The sequence below is a fragment of the Panthera onca genome, chromosome E3, assembly GCF_046562875.1.
Source record: "Panthera onca isolate mPanOnc1 chromosome E3, mPanOnc1 haplotype 2, whole genome shotgun sequence".
NCBI classification, from domain to species: domain Eukaryota; kingdom Metazoa; phylum Chordata; class Mammalia; order Carnivora; family Felidae; genus Panthera; species Panthera onca.
The window spans coordinates 9780543-9802224 of record NC_138354.1 but is presented as its reverse complement, the minus strand read 5'-3'; the positions used below and the strand labels follow the sequence as shown (position 1 = coordinate 9802224).

Sequence of the window (21682 nt, the reverse complement as noted above, 5' to 3'; positions counted from 1 at the left end):
CAGGTGACTGCATAAAGACAATGTGGTATGGACAGGGAAGGAAATATTATTCAGCCACGAAAAGAAAGAAATCCTGCTTTTAGTGACAACATGGCTAGATCTTGAGGGAATTATACTAAGTGAAATAAGTCAGAGACAGTTATATGTGGAATCTAAAAAAATCAAACTCATAGAGAGACACCTAGGTGGCTCAGTTGGTTGAGCGTCTGATTCTTGATTTTCAGCTCAGGTCAAGAGCTCATACTTCATGGGCTCGAGCCCCGCACTGGGCTCTGTGATGACAATACAGAGCTTGCTTGAGATTCTTTCCCTGCCTCTCCCCTGCCTGCACTCTCTCTCTCAAAATAAATAAATAAACATAGAAAAATAAATATTAAAAAATCAAACTCCCAGAGAATAGAATGGTCATTGCCAGGGCCCGGAAGGTGAGGAAAATGGGGAGATGTTGGTCAGAGCTTTCAGCCGTAAGATGAACAAGTTCTGGTGATCCAGTGTATATTATGATGACTATAATTAACAATACTGTATTGTATACTTGAAATTTGTTAAGACATATTATCACCACACATACACACAAATGGTAATTATGTGAGGGAATGGAGGTATTAACTAACTTTATCGTAATCATTTTACAATATATACATGTTTCAAATCATCAATTTGTACACCTTGAACTTTGTCAATATGTCAATGATATCTCAATAAATCTGGGAAAAACAATAACAATGTATTGAGGGGCTTGTATCATGAGTAATAGTAAAATACGTAATAACAATAGCACAAGGGGCCGTAAAGGTAGGGATGAAAGTATAATATTAAAAAGTTTTTAAGATGGGGAGACAGGGAAAAAAGGTTTTTAAGCCATGTATATGATGTGCCCACCTATTACTTGTAGGCTCTGATGAGTTAAAGATGAATACGAAAACCTTTAAAGTATCACTAAAGTAGCAAAACAAAGAATTAAGCTAACAAGTCAACAAAGGAGACAATGGAATAACAAAAAGTACCGGATTAATCCAAAAGAATGCAGAACTGAGAGGGAAACAGGAACAAAGAGCAAATCCCAAACAGCAAGAGGATAAAAGCAAACCTAACATGTCAATAATTACATTAAAGTTAATGGTAGAAGCACTCCAATTAAAAGACAGAGGATCCAGTCAGTAAAAAGCAATGGACAAAATTCAACACCCATTTATGATGAAGTAAAAATATTTCCCAGTGAGCTAGGGAAAAAAAGGAACTTCCTCAACCTAATAAAGGACATGTTAGGAAGCCTACAGCTAATGAGCTGTACACTTAATTAAGCCTACACTTAATGAGGAAAGACTGGGACAAGTTAAGGATGTCCACTCTCATCAGTTCTATCCAACATTACCAGGGCAATCAAGGCAAGAAAAAGAACGCAATGACATACAAATTGGACAGGAAGAAGCAAAGGTGTTCCTTATTTGCAGAGAAAATGATTTGTGTTCAAAGAAAATCCTACCCAATCTACAAAAGAACTGCTAGAGCTAATGAGTGAACTGAGCAAAAGTACATGAAAACAGTGTCAATATATAAAAATCAATTTTAGCAATAATTAAAATTTTATACTTAAAAATACCAATTATAATAGCATAGAAACTTGAAAAACAGCAATAAATTTAACAAAATATGTACAAGACCTCTATACTAAAACATCACACAGATCTGCAAAGTGTTTTTGAGAGAAATTTAAGAAGATCTAAATAAATGGAGAGATATATGTTCATGTGTTAGAAGATTCAATATTGCTAAGATAGCCACTAGCTTCATGTTGAACTATCGATTTGGTGCAATACCAATGAAAATCCCAGTAGGTTTTTTTTCTTGTAAAAATGGACTGATTATTTATTTTTGAGAAAGCGAGAGGCAGAGTGCAAGCGGGGGAGGTGCAGAGAGAGAGGGAGACACAGAATCCGAAGCAGGCTCCAGGCTCTGAGCTGTCAGCACAGAGCCCAAGGCGGGGCTCAAACTCACGAAACATGAGATCATGACCTCAGCCAAAGACGCTTAACTGAGCCACCCAGGCGCCCCATGGACTAACTGATTTAAAATATATATGGAGGGGCCCCTTGGTGGCTTGGTCAGTTAAGCGTCCGACTTCGGCTCAGATCATGATCTCATGGTTTGTGGGTTCGAGCTCCATGTCGGGCTCTGTGCTGACAGCTCAGAGCCTGGAGCCTGCTTTGGATTCAGTGTCACCCTCTCTCTGCCCCTTCCCCTCTCACACTCTGTCTCTCTCTGTCTCTCGAAAAACGAATGAATAAAAATTAAAAAAATAAATAAAATCAAATATATATGGATATGCAAAAGAACCCAGGATAGCCAAATCAATTTTGACAAAAGAAATAACAATAACAAAGTTGGAGGACTTGCACTACCTGACTTCAAGACTATAGTAAAAGTCATAGCAATCAAGGCAGTATGTTATTGGCATAAACACAGACATATCGATTACTGAAACAGAATAGAGAATCCAGGAAAAAGACTAATATATATGTAGTCAACTGATGTTCAATATAGGCACCATTGTAATTCAAAGGGGAAGATGCTAGGACATTGGACCTATTAGTTATGTATTACTGCATAGCTTCCCACCATTTACTGGCTTAAATCAACAAACATTTCTTATCTTACAGTTTCTGTGAGTCAGGAATTTGAGAGTGGCTTAGCTAGGTGGTTCTGGCTCAGAATCTTCCAGGAGGTGGACGTCAAGACATCAGTGAGGGCTGCAGTCATGGAGGCTCAACTAGTGCTGTAGAATTTGCTTTCAAGACAGCTCACTCACTTAGCATTTAGAGAAGGCCTCAGTTCCTTGCCAGCCATTGGCAGAAGGCCTAGTTCTTCACCATGTGGACCTCTCCATGATGACATCTGGCTTCCCACAGGGTGAATCATCAAGGAGAGAGAGCAAGGGGGAAGCCAAAATGCCTTTTATGCCTTAATCTTGGGTCACATAACATCATTTCTATCACATTCTACTCATTAAGATCAAGTCATTAAGTACAGTCCACACCTAAGAGAAGAGAATTGGGTTCTATCTTTTGAAGACAGGAGTATCATAGAATTTGTAAACATATTATAAAATGCCCACACAAGATACCCATATGGGAAAAATTAATCTCAACCCCTACCTCACACCATACACAAAAATTAATTGAAAATGGATCAGAGAGGGGCACTTGGATGCCTCAGTTGGTAGAGCATATGACTCTTGATCTTGGGGTCATGAGTTCGAGCCCCACATGGATGTAGAAATTAGTTAAAAATGGATCAGAAAATTTAACAAAGGGTAAAACTATAAAACTTATAGAAGGAAACATAGGAGATAATCTTTGTGACCTTGGGAGAGGCCAAGATTTCTTAGTGTGCAAAAAGCACTTCCCATTAAAAATAATTCAGTGTTGTACACATAGTATATGGATAAATGTCAAAAACAATGGTAAGTGGAAAAGCAAAGTGGCATAACGATGCATGCAAAGTTAAAGGATGCTAAACAATAATATACCTAATATGAATACCTACATATATATTAAGAACGTAACTGCATGCATGGGAAGAAAACACAAAACTTCAACATTATGTTCACTTCCGGACAGGAAGAGAAAGAAGAGAATGGCATCCAGTTGGCCTACACAAAGGAATTTCGATTGTACCTATAATGTATCGTTATTTTTCAAGATTTGAAACATGGCAAAATATGAACATTTGGTACATCTGGGTGATAGATGAATGAGGTATTCATTATATTGTCCTCTGTACATTTCTGAGATTTGAAATACTTCATACTAAAAAAAAATTTAAAAAAAAAATTTTTTTTAATGTTTTTATTTATTTTTGAGACAGAGAGACACAGAGCATGAGCAGGGGAGGGGCAGAGAGAGAGGGAGACACAGAATCTGAAGCAGGCTCCAGGCTCTGAGCTGTCAGCACAGAGCCCGACGCGGGGCTCGAACACACAGACCGTGAGATCATGACCTGAGCCGAAGTCGGAAGCTCAACCGACTGAGCCACCCAGGCGCCCCTAAAAAAAACATTTTTAAAGGATCTAGGGGATTTGGCAATGGGAGTTACTGGTAAACCCAACTAGAAACATCCCCATTTTTATTATTTATACTATTATTTATATTGGGATTAGCAAACTATGGCCTGCAAGCAGGCCACCTGTTTCTGTAAATAAAATTTCACTAAAACAGAGACACGCTCATTAGGTTATGTATTGTCTATGGCTGCTTTCCTACCACAACAGCAGAGTTGAGTAGGACAGAGACCATATGGCCTCTACGCCCAAAATATTAACTACCTGGCCCTGATTTCTATCATCTACAGTGCTTGGTTTAATGTCTTAAACACAGGAGGCTCTTGAGAAATGTGCTGGCATTCATAAGCAGTGCACGTTGTTTAGTCTGTTCAAGAAATCTTAGTGGAGCTCCTACTAAATGCCAGATGATGTCGTAGGCCCCGATTATCGTCAGCAAGACAGAACTGGCCCCTACACTCTAATTTCTTTGTTCCGAGATCCAGGTTGCCTGGGAGTGGAATATAGTAGGATCTTACTACTTCCCTACTTACAGCAGGATTGCGCTACTTCCCACTAGAGGGCAGGCTGAAGCTTTTCCAAAATGGCTGTTAACCCCACAGTCCATACTACCTGCGACCAGCCCTGAAGGACAAAATACCACGTAACCTAAGGTTCGTATTTATTCTCTCAAGACTGTCATTGACTAAATTATGAAATGGGTCAAGTTTGTCTCTGGAACTCCTAGCCTCCTATCTCTTCACCTTTTCTCCCCTTGTCCCTGCAGTGGTGATGTGAACATTTACAGGCACCACCTGTCAAGTAAAAAAAACCAGGTGGCAGAAACAATCAAGTACGTCTCACACCAACAGATCAGTCAGGGTGGGGAGGGAGAGGAGATGCCTGGGGAGGGAGGGACTAACACGTTAAGCACAGAACCACAGGCCAGAAGCTACCCTGGAAGCAGAAACACATGTGTGCCTGCTTGCACATACAGACACCAACGTGTCTACCCACATCAAAAGAAGAAACACATAGCTCCTATTCATGAATTCATTATTTATTGTGCACCCGCCACCTTCTTTGTGCCACACAAGATACAGCAATGACCACTACAGACACGGTACCGGCCCTCAAGGAGCATACGTTAAACCAAAAGAAATGCACCGAAAAGTACAGAAGTAGAAAAGAAAAGGATTGCTTCAGTTACTAATAGCGTAAGAAACCAACAGAATATGTAGTGGTTATAAAACACTCATTTTATGATCCTCAGGGATTCTGTGATTCCAGGGGACTGGCTTGTTTCTGCTCTACCATGTCTGGGAACTCAGCTAGGAAGACTCAAAGGCTAGGGGCGGCTGACGGTAGGCGGCTGGAATCATCTAGAGGTATCTCAGCTCACATACGAGAGGCTGGTGCCGGCATCAGCTGGGACCTCTGCTGAACCGTGGGCCGTTACAGCTACATGCTGCTTCTGCCTGTCGTCTCTCCCTATTGGTTAGTTTGAGCTTCCGCAGAGTGCGGCAGCTTGGCCGTACTCCTGGTGAGCACTCCTGGCGAGAAAGGTAGACGTGCATGGCATTTTGATGATCTAGCCTGAGAAGTACCACGGCATCACTTCTGTCCTCCTGTATTTGGTCAAGGCAATCTCAAAGATGTGCACAGGTTCTAGGGGAAGAGACGTACTGCCACCATCATGTGACGGGAGCAGCAGTAAGGTTATATAGTAAGAAGAACACGCGGGGTGGGAGATATGGTAAGAAGAGCACGCGGGGTGCTGTATCTTGTGTGGCACGAAGTAATATCTGTATTCTGGGGCAGAATACAATCTGCCCCAGGCTGTCGTGACAGCATAGGATGGGCGGTGGGGGCACAACTTAGCCGAAGAGGTCAGCCAGCAAAGGCCTCAGTGAGGAAGTCTTGTCCTAGGCAGAGGGGGCCAGGGGCTAAGAGGAGCCTGGGGAAGAGTTTCAGGTGGAGGAATGTGAGAGGCTGCAGTCCAAAGAGAGGCTGTGATGAAAGCAGAGGCAGGAAAAAGTGGTGCGGAAGGAAGATACACAGGGGAGATTCCGAGGGCTCTGGGCCAGGCCCTCTGTGCTGCCCCCGATATTAGCAGCAGCCTCCAGGCAGCAGTGTCCTAGGAAAAGAGAAGCTCGAGAGGACAGCAGCAGACCAGTGACAGTGCGAGGAAAGCTGCCCGGTTTAGCTGCCATCCCACCCCAGAGGCCCCCACATGGAAGATAAAATGGAATGTGGCCAAGTTGTATCCAGACAGAGCAATGGAAATCTGGAGAAAACAGCTCTGCCTCTAACAGATGCTCGAGGCAGCTAAAAATGGAGACCGCACAGGTGTATCAGCAGCCCGGCGGCTACGGGGAGATCCGGCACGTCCACAGTAAAATCTCAAGTTGCTGTCACTTAGGCATCTGCTACCCCGTACTCCTTGCCTTCATCCTCCATTCAGATCAGTGACTCAGTGGGTCTTTTCTCACCTTCTACTTGGGACTGAATGCGTGTACGGCTGCTGGTCTTGTCTGCAGAGTCAGATCCATGAAGTTTGTCTTTCAAATGGTTACTGTGTATCACTGTGCAAGTATTAATACTTTCCATCAGGCAAAATTATAAATATCTGTATGCAAATGGTAAGAGATAAAACCAGAATCATAACCTCGTAAATTAGGTTAGAGTCTGTCTTGTGTGCCTCTCTAAGCGTACAATCTCAATCCACCTGAAGACATGACACAGATTATGTGGACGCTAAACTACCTGCCACAATGATGTATGCTTCTGCATGAAATGCCTTTACTCACATGGGGAAAACCTACTTATGTTCTAAGATTCAACCTGAGCATCACCACCTCTGTGAACCCTTCCTCAACCCGAAACATATGGCCACGCTTGCCCTGGGGTCCCCGTTCTATCTAGTACAGACTAATTTCATTGCATTTATTTTTTTAACGTTTAGTTTTGAGAGACACAGAGACAGGGTGTGAGCAGGGGAGGGGCAGAGAGAGAGGGAGACACAGAAACTGAAGCCGGCTCCGGGCTCCAGGTCAGGCTCTGAGCTATCGGCACAGAGCCTGACACGGGGCTCAAACTCATGAACCGTGAGATCGCGACCGGAGTGCAAGTCGGATGCTTAATCAGCTGAACCACCCAGGCACCCCTCACTGCATTTATTTACTTTATTGTGCACATTCACATATATACTATTTGTCCGTCTTTGGCTGCACAACATCGTGAGCGCTCAATAAATGTCTGCAGACGGTTGGAGGAGTGACAATTTCATCTTCAAACTGAAGCTAACAAGAATCCGACTCCCCTACTTCAGTGGGAGAGCACAGACACTTTGGGTTGTCTTTTACTTGAAGCGGAGACTATGCCAAAATTGAAGGGTGTAACAGCCACCGACCACCATGTAATGACTGCTTCCCCCACGCCAGCTGCTGTTCTAAGTGCTTGACACGTATCATCCCCCTATTCCTCCTGCCAGTCCTACTGCTGCGAGTCCAGCAAAGGGTGACCAGGCTGAGGCTGGTCACCTGGAGAACAGGGCCCAAATGGATGGACGAAATGAGGGGAGAGGTCTGGAGAGGTCCCATGGGCCAGGCTCCAAAGGCAGAGGGGCTGGAGAGTGGAGTTCTGCACACTGTGGACTGGGGTCGGGTTTTCACCGCCTGCCGCAGCACGGGGCCATGAGACGTCACCCCCACACAACATGGATAGGAATTTTCGTCACACGGCAGCGAATGTATCGCTGCTAAAATGAGGAGTAACACTCTAAAACGTATGAAGAAAACAATTAAAAACGCCTGATGTTGTTCCTGGCCCCACAGAAGGAGGAGTAAGGACATTCCATCACATTCCTTTTGCTAATTACAACCGAAACTCCCGTTTAAAATACGTGAGGCAACTATCAAAAAACCTCTTGAAAGGTGGAAAAAAGAAGGCCAACTGGCTAGGGACTTGAGAGGAGACCCAGTGGTGAGTTCCCTGGGTGGTCTGTCTCTTTTGCCTTCTCTGTATCTTGGCTCTGGTGACAGAGCAGTCTGCAACCAGAATACGCCAACAGGCCCCGGCCCCACCCCCACAACCCCAAACACAAAAGTGCCAAGAAAAGCCCACTCTCTCCAGCCAAATGACCAGGAAGAGGGTAGTTCTGCAGGACGGTACCCTTTTGACTGCAGCCACCCTACTCCAGGCAAACACTGGAAAAGAATCCATACCTTTCCCCTCCCATCAGGTACTGCAGAGACCGTGGGATGAAGCCCTGTAGACCAGGCCCACTTTGCACCAACAAAGCAGAGGTAGAGCCTCTCCCCTCCCCACCAGGCACTGAGGAGACTGGGGAGGAGCCCCATCATCCACTACCTGCACTAACTGAATAATACTAAAGAAGCTGGCACCCCCTCCCCTCTCAAGTAGACAGTGAGGATCTAGAAAAAGGGATTCTTTAAATATGGGTATGAAGTACTGGGCATGCCTCCCTAAGCAGCCCATGTGTGAAACCCACCGGCATCAACACGGCAAAAGCTCTGAAGCTCTGAGAACTGAACTACAATGTGAAATACTCTGAGGGTTCAAACCGGCCTCTGGGTAGCACACTAGCGGGGCAGGCCAAAACAGCTCTGCAAAGGTTCTGAAAAACAAAGTTACCTTCAAACCAGAGGCTACACAGAGGGACCAGAATGTGCATTTTGAATATAAACATACTGACTAACTGCTAACATAGAAGATTTACATAGGAACTAGAGCCTCAAAACAGAAGATTCAAAACGCCCAGGATAAAATACAAAATTACCTACTCTTCATACTAAGAACCAGGAAAAACAACTCAAATGAGAAAAGAAAACCAACAGATGCCAACATTAAGGTGACAAGATGTTGGATTTATTAAAGAAGGATTTTAGAGCAGCTATCACAAAAATGTTCCCAGAAGTAATTATGAACACTCTTGAAAGATACCAGAAAATAGAAAGCCTCATCAAAGTAAAATATCTTAAGGCCCAAATAGAAATTTCAGAATGAAAAATTACAGTAAGTGAAAAATTCACAGGATGTGCTTAATACAAAATGAAGATTTAACAGAGGAAAGAATCAGTGAACCTGAAGATACATCAGTAGAAATGATCCAATCTGAACAACAGAGACAAAATAGAAAAAAATGAACAAGTGTCTACAGGAAAATAACAAAAGATCTTACTCATTTTACTGGAGTTCTAGAAAGAGAGGAAAGAGTGAAGGACACAAATATACTTGGAGAGAGGCATGTGGGTGGCTCAGTTGGTTAAGCATCTGACTCTTGATTTTGGCTCAAGTCATGATATAATGGTCATGAGATCAAGCCTCTGTGCTAGGTTTACAGCCTGCTTGGGATTCTCTCTCCCCCTCTTCCTCTGCCCCTCCTCGGCTTGTGCATGTGCATGCACGCTCTCTCACTCTCTCTCATTAATAAACAAACAAACAAATAAATAAAACTTGAGGGGTATCTGGGTGGCTCGGTCAATTAAGCATCGGACTTAAGCTCAGATCATGATCTCACGGCTCATGGGTTTGAGCCCTGTATCCGGCTCTGTGCTGATAGCTCACAGCCTGGAGCCTGCTTCAGATTCTGTGTCTCCCTCTCTCTCTGCCCCTCCCCTGTGCACGCTCTGTCTCTCTCTCAAAAAAAATAAATAAACATTAAAAAAAGTTAAAAAAAATATGTGCTAACTAATTTGGATGGAAATTAAAAAAAATTAAAAGAAAAGAAAAAAAAGTTAAAAAAATACTTGAAATAATGGCTGGAAATACCCCAAATTTGGCAAAGGACGTAAACCTATCAATTCAAGAATCTGAGCAAACCGTAAAAGGATAAACCCAAATAAATCAACACCCAGACACATCATAATCAAATGTCTGAAAATTAAAGATAAAGATAAAAACCTTGACAGGGGAAAATACTACCTACAGGGAAAGAACAATGCAAAGGAATAACAATTTCTCATCAGAAATCATGAGGAGAGAAGGAAGTGGCAAATATTTTTAAAGTGCTGAAAGAAAAGAACTGAAAAGCCATTATTCTATATCCAGTGAGAATATCTTCCAGGAACAAAGGGGAAATAAAGACATTATGAAATAAAGGAAAATGAAATGATCTGCCACCATCAGATTGGCTCCAAAACAAGTGATCAAGGGGGGTGGATGGCAAGCTCCATGAGAAGAGTGTGCAACTCTTGGGGCGCCTGGGTGGCTCAGTTAGTTAAGCGACCGACTTCGGTTCAGGTCGTGATCTCACGGTCCGTGAGTTCGAGCCCTGCATCGGGCTCTGTGCTGACCGCTCAGAGCCTGGAGCCTACTTCAGATTCTATGTCTCTCCCTGTCTCTACCCCTCCCTGGCTCACGCTCTGTGTCTGTCTCTCAATAATAAATAAACGTTAAAAATAATTTTTTTTAAGTAAAAAAAAGAAGAGTGTGCGACTCTTGATCCCAGGGTTGTTAGTTCAAGCGTCACGTTGGGTGTAGAGATTACTTAAAAATAAAATCTTTTTTTTTTAAAAAGTGATCAAGGGAAACTTCTTCAAATGAAAAAGAAATAACAGAAACTTGAAACATCAGACAGAAATGAAGAAAAAAGCATTTTTTGGTGTAAATATCTGGGTGAATATAATCTCTTGAATTTTTAGTTATGTTTGTTGGCTGAAAGCAAAATTATAACATCATCTCATGTGGTTCTCAATGTGTGCGGAGGTAATATTTAAGACTAAAGCCTCATATAAAGGAAGGCAAAGGGACCCAAAGGTGGTAAAATTTCTACATTCCACGTGAACTGGTAAAATGACTGATACTAGTAAATTATCCTAAGTATGTATAATACAACCTCTAAAGCAACCACTAAAACCTATAAAATGAGAGCTACATTAGAAACCTCTAGACAGGGGCGCCGGGGTGGCTCAGGCGGTTAAGCGTCCGACTTCGGCTCAGGTCATGATCTCACAGTTCTTGAGTTTGGGTCCCGCATGGCACTCTGTGCTGACAGCTCAGAGCCTGGAGCCTGCTTCATATTTTGTGTCTCCCTCTCCCTCTGCCCCTCCCCTGCTTCCTCCCTCCCTCTCTCTCAAAAATGAATAAACGTTAAAAAAAATTAAAAAAAACCCCTCTAGACATATTAAAATGGCATACTAAAAAAATGTTCAAATATCACACAACAGGGAAGGAAAAAGGGAAGAGAGTACAGAAAAAACCAGAGGGAACAAAGAGAAAAAAGTAAAATTGCGGACTTAAATCCTAACCAATCAAAATTTATATTAAGTGTAAATTATCTAAACAGACCAATTTAAAACACAGACTGTCAAATTAAAAAAAACAAAACAAGGGATGCCTAGGTGTTTCAGTCAGTTAAGTGTCCCACTTCGGCTTAGGTCACGATCTTGTGCTTCATGAGTTCGAGCCTCGTGTCAGGCTCTGTGCGAATGGCTCAGAGCCTGGAGGGTCTCCCTCTCTGTCTGCCCCCTCCCAGCTCACACTCTCTCTCAAAAATAAATAAACATTAAAAAAAAAAAAAAAAAAACAAACCAAACTACCCAGCGTGATGGCACACAAAATGGAGGAGTAGGAAGCTCTAAAGGTTGGTCCCTTCACCAAAGCAACCACTGAACTGGGAAAAATGAGTAGAGTCAACTATTTTGGAATTCTGGAACATGACCAGAGACTTTTAACAACCAGAGGAGTCCTTCCAAAATGAACGGAGAGGTTGCTGATTCTTCACAAGCGAGCAGCATGTGGAAACCAGCCAATATCCCCCCGTTCCTCAGACAGACATGCTCCCGCTGTACGGGTAGCAGCCTGCATTCCTGAAGAATCTGCTGGCCCCAGGGCAGGCTGTGGAAACCTCGTCCTCCGTAAATTTGGGGCTATACGTTTTGGACAGTCTGACAGATCCCTGACGACCAGCACAGATACTTGCTGTGCATTTGACCTTCTTGGCGGCAACGGCTTCCCCGGGGAGCATCTATCAGACCTGAAGAGACAGAATTCCCTTCGCCTGCTTCCCCACTTAGAGTCAAGCATTTAAGGAAATCTATGGCAGGTTACTTACTGACTGCAGAGAAAACGGAACAGAAACTTCGGTGATGATACAAAAACAAAGCAGACACATTTTGCAAAATTAGTTTGGAAAGGTAACACAGTTCCGGCTCTCAGCAAACAAAAATTAGCAATCCCTGATGACTTAAGAAAACCACATGTTGAAAGTCAGCACGTTATAACATTTGAATGTACAGTCGTCACCAAAAAAATTATAAAACACACAAAGAAACAGGAAAGTACAGACCACTCCCGGGGAAAAAAAAGAAAAAAAAAAGAATTTGGCTGAAACCATCCCCAAGGAAGCCCAGGCATCGCACTTACTAAGCACAAACTTTAAACCAACCATCTTAAATGTGCTCAGTGAGCTCAGGAAATCATGGCCAAAGAACTAAAGGAAATCAGGAAAACAAGAGATGAACAAAAGGAGAACATCTATGAAAAGAAAGAATTAGGGAGACGAACCAGCCAGAAATTCTGGACTGAAGAGTACATTAAATGAACAGCTCACTAGAGGGGTTCAGCAGCAGATCTGAGAAGTAAAAGAAAAGATCAGCAAACTTGAAGACCCGTCCTTTGAAATTATCCGGTTTGAAGAAAACTAAACGAAGAAATGGAACAGAGCCCGAAAAGACCCGTGGGAACCGAAGGATGGGGACGGCTTTAGAGGACCCGCCACCTCACGGAATGATGGCGCTGAAGAGCTGGTCACGAGTCAAACCTGACGGTTTCATGCCTTAGTGACTGCTGTGAACGGAGTCAGCCAACACACAGGAGGAGGGAGACTGGGAGACAAGCGAAAATCACGAGGCCAGATTCAGGCGGAGTCTGCGATATGGGAAAAAGGCACAAAGCTACCCTACAAAGAGATGAAATGCATTTAGGACAGCATTTAGGAGCCATGTAAACAACCTTGGTGATCAGGGACACGGGAGGGCTGGCCAACATCTCTTAAAAGAGCGCCAAGAACTGAATCCTGAACAGAGACGTAATGCTCAGGAGCAGAAACCCAGGAAGGGGCAGCAGGCAGAGGAGACCCAATGTCATCGAAGGAGCTGCATCATGGAACCCACGGGGGCCCAGGAATCGGCGAAGAAGGCGCAGGATCGACCGCTGGAGCGACTGCTAAGCAGCAAACACTGCGCACCTACTATGCGCCGAACTGCCTTTCCATTATGACGTGCCCGACACACCCAGGCGCACAGCGTCCTGCGGCCCCCACCTCGCGGGAGTCGCAAGCGCTGGTGGCCGGCCCAAAAGCGAGCCTCAAGGACAGGGACGCGCGAGGCCCCGCGGCCAGAGCGCGCGGAAGGAGCTTACCCCACGGCGCGCCTCCAGGCGGTGGCCCATCCACGGCCCCAGCAAGCGGCCAGCCCAGGAGGCTGCGGCCCGGGAGGCCACGTCGTACTCCAGCCTGGGCCGTGAGGACGCGTCTCCAGCCTCCGTAGCCAGCCCGCCGCCAGCGGGCGAACGCCGCGTGGTCCCGCCGTGCACCACGCGCGTCTCGCGTCACTGTGGGCGACTCCCGCGAGAGCAGGCGAGGGAGCCGGTTGCTGGGCAACCGCTCTAGGCCGCTCCCTGCCCGCAGTGGGCTTCGGGAGTCTCGGGTCAGGAATGGAAGAGCGCTTGCTGTCCGTCGTTCCCGCCTTCCGTCCTCGCCTTGTAGACTTGCGGGATCCCATTCGGTGACTCTTTCCCAAGGGAGAAGGGAATCCGCTCACGTCCAGTGACCCGCGTCCCTTAGGGTGGTGTGTGCCTCCCAGGCTGTGTGGCTCTTTGAGAACCCAAATCCCCCTGCGGCTCTGCCCTTTGCTTGTGCAGGGTTTCTCTGGGACCCCCAGGAACAGAGCACCCGCAAGTAGCTGGAGATCTCCCACGGCTAGTTGTCGGGTTTTTGTTTTGTTCCCTTGTAAATTACTCAGACCTTTGTAAAGACTGCCCGGAAAATGGCACAATTAGACTGAAGGCAGACCCAAAGGGCACCTTTTTTTTTTCTTTCTTTACAATAGCTAAGGGGTATTACCCCCTCATAATCATTCTGTCTCAAGGTTTGGATGAAACTGAGTAGCTAACACCTGTTCTACCAGTCTCAGCATTAAAGAAAAGCCATCTGGGGGAAGGGGAGGGGGTCAAACTCTGCAATCTCTCATTCCTCCCATAAAATGATTCTGTTACCTCTCTTGCTCCTTCATTTTAATGCATAATTCACATTTCCCCAGTTCTTCTATGAATAGACTTTTCACCCTCATGGCAGCCAGGTCTCTTTGGCTCTAACCAGCCCCCTCTGGGCTTCTCTTCCTTTCCCAAATGGCTTGGATATCCTGACCGATCCAGTTCTCACCTCAGTGAGTTTTCACTCTGCCCTTTTGGCCAATGTCCATCCCTTGCAAAACCAGCCTGTGTCTTCTCTCCAGTCTGGCTGCAGAGATTCTAAACATTGCGGGTGAAAACCAAAGAATCATGCCGTCACTCCTCTGTAGATGCATGCTTTCTTTCTTTCTTTTTTTTTTTTTTAAGTTTATTTTGAGAGAGAATCTCAAGCAGGCTCTGTGCACTGTTAGCTCAGAGCCTGACGCGGGGCTCGATCTCACCAACCATGAGATCATAACCTGAGACGAAATCAAGAGTTGGGATATTCAACTGACTGAGCCACCCAGTGCCCCAGTGCATGCTTTCTTTTTTTTTTTTTTTTAATGTTTATTTATTTTTGAGACAGAGACAGAGCATGAACAGGGGAGGGTCAGAGAGAGGGAGACACAGAATCTGAAACAGGCTCCAGGCTCTGAGGTGTCAGCACAGAGCCCGACGCGGGGCTCGAACTCACGGACCGTGAGATCATGACCTGAGCCGAAGTCGGCCGCTTAACCGACTGAGCCACCCAGGTGCCCCCCAGTGCATGCTTTCTAATGTCACTGTGCTCCTCCTGCAGATTTGGAAGTTCTCTTATCCGTTCTGGAACCTTGCTGTCGTATTAACTACAGCATTTCACCCCAGTTTCCTAAAGTCTGCCCCAAACTTGCCACTCAATCCCATTGTACTTTTAGCAAAGGATTTCACCTACATCTAATTGCTCTGGAGCGAGTGAGGTATCCCGGCCGTCCCTTTGTGGTTGTCAGAAACTGCAGGGGAGGAAAAGGTCTTTTCCCTCCTCTGCCTTTCTACCTTCTTAGCTGGGGCCCTTGCAACAGAAGACAGATGAACAACAGAAAAACGTACACTTTTATATGAAATCAGTTTTACATGATGCGGGTGTCTTCATACAGGAATGAAGACCTAAAGAAGTGGTTATTTAAACCTGAGTGTTGCTATGCTAGGTTTAATGATGAAAGTCATGGAAAAAGTGATAGAATGAGGGGCCCCCCAGGTGGCTCAGTGGGTTGAGAGTCTGCCTTCGGCTCAGGTCGTGATCTCACAGTTCGTGAGTTCGGGCTTTCTGCGGTCCATGCAGAGCCCGCTTCAGATCCTCTGTCCCCCCTCCCTCCACCCCCCCGGCACCTCCCCTGCTCACTCGCTCTCTCTCAAAAATAAATAAAAAATAAATAAGAAAACTGATGGAATGAAGAAAATGTGATCTGAGTGCAGTAAACTGGGAGAAACAGCAGGGAAGCCCTGTTCCGATTCTTCTCAGCATCCCTCACATGGAGATAAGGACGTTCCTTTCCTCCAGGTATAAGGAGGGTACCTCTCACATGACCTGCTTCAGAGGAAGGCCACAAAGTCCTTCCCGTACATGCTATTTCTCAGTTTCCTTCAGCTTCAAATATTCAATATGCTAGAAGTGCCGTATGGGATATCAGCGCGTCCTGAAGCCTGTCAAAAGGAAAGAGTCCAGGTAAAAATGAAGTTTCCTTTGTTCTCTGTCCCAGTGACACCCCCCCCCCCCCACTTATATCCATAAAACTTAATGTTTTGAGTATTTAGATATCCCATAATTTCCTCACTGGCTTATAACGCCATCTGTCATCCACCGTTGCATAGAGACAGAAACAAATCAGTTGGTTCAAGGGGCTGGGGAGAGGGCGGGTAGGGGTGGCTGCTGAGTGGATAAGAGGTTTTCTTCTGGGCAGATGAAAATGTTTGGGAACCGGAAAGAGATTGTGGTTGCATGACGGTGTGAATGTCCCAAGTGTACTAAATGGTTAATTTTATGAGAATTTCACCTCAATTAAAAAAAAAAAAAAAACATGGGGCGCCTGGGTGGCTCAGTCGGTTAAGCGGCCGACTTCGGCTCAGGTCACGATCTCGCGGTCCGTGAGTTCGAGCCCCGCGTCGGGCTCTGGGCTGACGGCTCAGAGCCTGGAGCCTGTTTCAGATTCTGTGTCTCCCTCTCTCTGACCCTCCCCTGTTCATGCTGTCTCTCCCTGTCTCAAAAAAAAAAAAAAAAAAAAAAAGTTAACAAAGCCTCCAATCCTTCAAGTGGCATTCGAGACCTTCTCCAATTTGGCACTCAGTTTGGTCACGCTCCATCCGCACAGGCTTCTGTCATTCTTCAGTGTTCCAAAGTCTCTCTCCCTGCTGTTAGCTTTGCCTGGAGTATTCCTCCCCCCCCTCCCCCCCCCCCCCCCCACTGCCAACTTTTCCTTACTCTTCAGGTTTCAGCTTAAATGTCATTTGCTCACGGGAGCTTCCCCTGACCTCCTTGAATGTACTAGCTTCTTGAACGTGCTGGTCCTCCTTTCCACGAACCTTTTGGGTCCTGCATCACACTGGTTCGGCGTCAGCTGACCCACCGGACCACCCAAGCTTTTGGAGGGCAGATGTGTCCCTGGCACTGTGTCCCTCGTGCCTTCAACATGGCGGCATTGAATAAGGACTTGGGGGAGGAATGAATGAATCCACGTCTCAAGGAATGTGCTACAGCCCTCCTCCTCCTTCCGCCATACCTCCATCTCTACCTCCTTCGACTTTGTTTTAGCTTTGAAGCGTGCTTCCGTCTTCCTCCTTAAAAACACCTCTCTAGATGCTGTTACCTCCTAAAGTGATCGCCTCACCCCTCTCTTTCCTTTGGATACCGCTGGATTTCCTCAAACAGCGTTTCATCTCTTTCACACGTATCCTTCAGTTTGTCATGTATGTGTCTATCTTCCAAGTCTGGAAGGTCCTTAAAGAAGGGACAAGCTCTTGCTTATTTTTTTTTTCCCTCTTACTAGTCTCGTGTGTAGGATAGGAAATCAGCGACGGTTGCTGAATTGACAGAATTCAAGAAGATACACCTGTTGTAATATTAGTCATTTTCAACCAGATACGAGTCGAATACAATTTAGTTTCCAAAGTTGGTCTTGGAGGGGAAAAAATGTAACTAGACGTGGAGATTTCAGGAGAAATTTTTGAGGGACAGTCCAGGATGCTTTCAAGGATCCTGGATGCTTTACTAAACCTAGAAACTTAGACTTTCTCTAGGAACAGTGTGGATCACGGAGCCCGTGTGCCCACAAGATTGCTCAGTGCAGGCTCATGGAATTGTGAGAGGCAAAAGGCAGGGTGGAAAGGGGGCCACGAGGGAGTGTGGAGGATCCTGTGGGGTGACACAACAGTGTTTCCGGTTGGCCAGTCTGACCGGTGAACCCAAGAGGCGGGGATGTGAGACAAGCCCATTCTCCTACCAAGGGCTCGTCAGTGGCTCACTGGGGAACAAAATGAAAACTTCTCAGCCTGGGATCAAAATGTTCTTTCTTTCTTTTTTTTTTTAACGTTTGTTTATTTTTGGGAGAGAAACACAGAGCAAGGAGGTGGAATGGGGGGGGGGGGCAAAGAGAGAGAGGGAGACAGAATCGGAAACAGGCTCCAGGCTCTGAGCTGTCAGCACAGAGCCCGACGTGGGGCTTGAACTCATGAACTGCGAGATCATGACCTGAGCCGAAGTCAGACGCTCAACCAACTGAGCCATTGGGGTGCCCCTTGAGTCAAAATTTTCTTTCACTCGGCCACAACTTACCTCTTCAGCTCTGTCTTCCATTTCTCCACTCCTGTATTTGATGCTTTAACCAAACCAGAGTGTAGACGTTTTCCTCGCCTCGCTTCCTCACACTGACATCTTCTGTGGCATCTTCCTGCACCTGCTATGTCCTCATCCCCAATTTCTACCTGTGGAAATCTGATCTGCCTCTTAGGGGATCAGTCACTGTTCACGTGCAGCCTTTCCTGATCTTTCCATTTGGGAGTGATCTCAACAGCTCCTACAGCATCTGCTTGTAACCCGCATCCAGAAGGGCAGTACCTGACGCCATCTCGTGTCACTCCTTGGAACGCTGTCCCCCCCTTTGTTTCCAGGTGCCAATTCACCCGATTTTCCTCCTGCCTCTCAAGCTGTTCTTTCAAAGGTCCGTGGCAAGTGTGGCCTCCTATAGTTGACTATTGTGAATATCGAAATGCCTCAGTGCTGGACCCGCTTCTTTCTTCACACCCTCCTCTTGGCCATCTACGCTATGGTTCCAGTTACCATGAATTCCCATCGCTTCCGACTTCCCTGGGCTCCAGGGGCCCACCGAACATTTTCACCTGGGTGCTTCAGAGGCACCTCGGCTGAGGACATAATATCTGTGCCAAGCTTGGCCCTCTTGTGTCCTCTCTCTCTTGAGCGGATGGCACAAGCCGGAAACCTGGGCCTCCCTCTCCCGTATCCCTCTATCTAAACCAAGACTTGAATATTTTGCCTTTTACGCGTGCTTCTGTCCTGTCATTTCCCCCCATCTCCGCTGCCACTCCTTTTTTTTATTTAAGTTTATTTATTTTACTTATTTTTGAGAGAGAGCATGCAATTGGGGAAGGGGCAGAGAGGGAGAGAGAACCCCATGCAGGCTGGGCACCGCCAGCACAGAGCCCGATGAGGGGCTTGAACTCTCAAACCGTGAGATCATGACCTGAGCCCAAGTCAGATGCTTAACTGACTGAGCCACCCAGGCGCCCCTCCACTGCCACTGTCTTATCTTCCACCATCCTCTGCCTGGACTAATACAGCAGCTTCTTTACCGGATTTCTGCATCCACTCTTGCGGCCTGCCCTCTGGTCTGTTCTCCACACTGTATCTGGAATAGTCTGTTTGAAATGCAAATACGGTTTTGACATCCCTTTGCCTAAAGCCCATCAACTGCTTTCCATTGTCTGCGTCAGGTCCTGCCTCTTTGCCCAGACTCGTCTTGAATCACTGTCTGGGCTCCCGCTCTACTGGCCTTTCAGTTCCTTTAATGTCCCACAGGGCCTTTGCACATGCAGCTCCTGCGATCGAGAACGGGCTTTCCCTCCCTTGTGGCTTAGTCAACACTTCCTCACACTCTGTAACTTACTTTAGCTGTCACTTTATCAAGGAAGTTTTTCTATAACCTGGCATTCCACGCTGTCAGAGCATTGTTACTGTGCCTACTCTAGGTGAACAGTTGACTCGAACAATGTAGGGGTTTGGGGCGCCGATGCCCACACAGTTGAAAATCCACATGTAATTTTTGGCTTTCCCAAAACTTAGTAGCCTACTGTTCACCAGAAGCCTTACCGATAACCTAAATAGTCAGCAAATACCTATTTTGTACATGTGTTATATGCCGTATTCTTCTTTTTTCTTTTTCAAGTTTTTATTTAAATTCCAGTTAGTTAACATAGAGTGTAATATTAGTTTCAGGTATTGAATTTAGTGATTCATCACTTACATGCAACACCCAGTGCTCATCACAAGTGCCCTCCTTAATCCCGATCACCGATTTAACCCACCCCCTGCCCACCTCCCCTCTGACAACCCTCAGTTTGTTTTCCATAGTTAAGAGTCTGCTTTCTGGTTTATCTCTCTCATTCCCTCCCGCCTTATGTTCTTCTGTTTTGTTTCTTAAATTCCACATGTGAGTGAAACCATATGGTATTTCTCTCTCTCTGACTTATTTCGCTTAGCAGAACACTCCCTAGGTCCATTCACGTCGTTGCAAATGGCAAGGTTTCATTCTTTTTTGTGGCTTAGTATTCCATTTTATATATATACCACACCTGCTTTATCCATTCATCAGTCGATGGACATTTGGGCTCTTGCCATAATTTGGCTATTGTTGACAATGCTGCCATGAAGATTGGGTGCATGTACCCCTTCCAATCAGTATTTTCATATACACTGGATTCTCACACTAACGTAGCCAGAGAAAAGAAAATGCTATTAAGAGAGGCACAAAACGCACCTACAGTGCTATACTGTGTTTATCAAAAAATATTCACAGATAAAAAAATCTGCAGCTCAAACCCATGTTGTTCAAGGGTCAGCTGTGGTTTTTGTAAAAAAAAAATTTTAACGTTTATATATTTTTGAGAGAGAGAGAGCGCGCGCACGTGTGGAGGAGGGGCAGAGAGAGGGAGACACAGAATCCAAAGCAGGCTCCAGGCTCCGAGCTGTCAGCACAGAGCCCGACGCGGGGCTCGAACTCACGAGCAGTGAGATCGTGACCTGAGCCAAGGCCATCGTGACCGGAGCCCAGGCCGGATGCTTAACCGACTGAGCCACCCAGGTGCCCCAAGGGTCGACTGCAGTTCTGCATTTGTCTTTGTGATTATTGGATTGTCCTGCTTGTTTCCCTGTGTAGCCTGTAAGCTCCAGAAGGGTGGGTTTCTGCTCTACACCGTGTTGCCAGCCCTGCACAAAACAGACATCTGATAAAACCTAACACGTGCACGTAACCTTTGAGGGTAGGGAACAGACAGTCTTCATCTTTTGACATTTCGGCGCTCGCACAGTGGATGGATTCATAAAACGTGTGTATGACTAAGAATGCAGAGTAAATAGAGAAACGTTCACTCGCCCCAAAATGCTGAAAGGCCTACCATCTGTTCAGGAACGGGTTACAGACTGAGCAAGATGAACTCACTGGCTTCAGACAACAGGACAGCGTGTGCCTCAGCTGTGTGCCCTCGGCTTAGATTTCAGCTACACTATCCTTCCACTTGCCCATTCCCTTCGTTGCTTTTTACTTTGGCAGGGCTACCCCTAGGCCCCAAATTTGGCCCGTCTGTGTAAGCCCTAATTCCCGCCCCTACTGCCCTTATTAAGGCCTGTTAGTATCATTCTAGTGGCCTGATCTCGAGATTCCTTGCAATGCTCTGACTGCCGGAGTGACCAGCCAGCCAAGCTGCCTTTCTAGAACTGGGGCGTGGCCACAGGAGGCTGGGAAGACCCCTTAGGTGTGAGTACCAGAGCCTCTGGGGCATCTGGTCAAGGCCATGTGCAGGCTGGGCAGTGTCGAGGGCTGGGTACACCTGCCTCGGTGGCACAGCTGGCCGGGCCAGACCTAGGCCCCTGGAAGTCACTTCGAAGCTCAAAGCAGCCCTCTGCCTGGCTTTTTAGACCCCTCAGCTTCACACTTGAGCCCCAGGAGTGATCTACAAGACAGCTGTGACCAAGGCCTGTCCACTGTCTCAGTGGTGCTTCAAATTCAACAGGCTCACCCTTGCATTTTGCTGCAGGGAGCAGAAAACCCCGGCTGTAGGCAAGCGTCCCCCATTTCTGTATTTATCCAGATCATCTTCCCGCCGGGCGGCCCCTCTCTCCTTACTTGATGAGTCATTTGGGCAATTCATCCCCGGGCCTTCCCCATCTCCCTCCCTCCCTTGGAT

At 46.1% G+C, this 21682-nt stretch overlaps 1 protein-coding gene across 2 annotated transcripts in view; it reads right to left on the bottom strand.

The window, feature by feature from the left end:
- Positions 1 to 13560, bottom strand: part of POM121C (POM121 transmembrane nucleoporin C) — a 53102-nt gene extending 39542 nt beyond the window's left edge. For both annotated transcript variants that reach the window (XM_078439937.2, XM_078439936.2), the window contains exon 1: positions 13424 to 13560. The gene's annotated coding sequence lies outside the window, so the exon portion shown is untranslated. The remainder of the gene's footprint in view (positions 1 to 13423) is intronic.
- Between the last annotated feature and the right edge of the window lie 8122 nt (positions 13561 to 21682).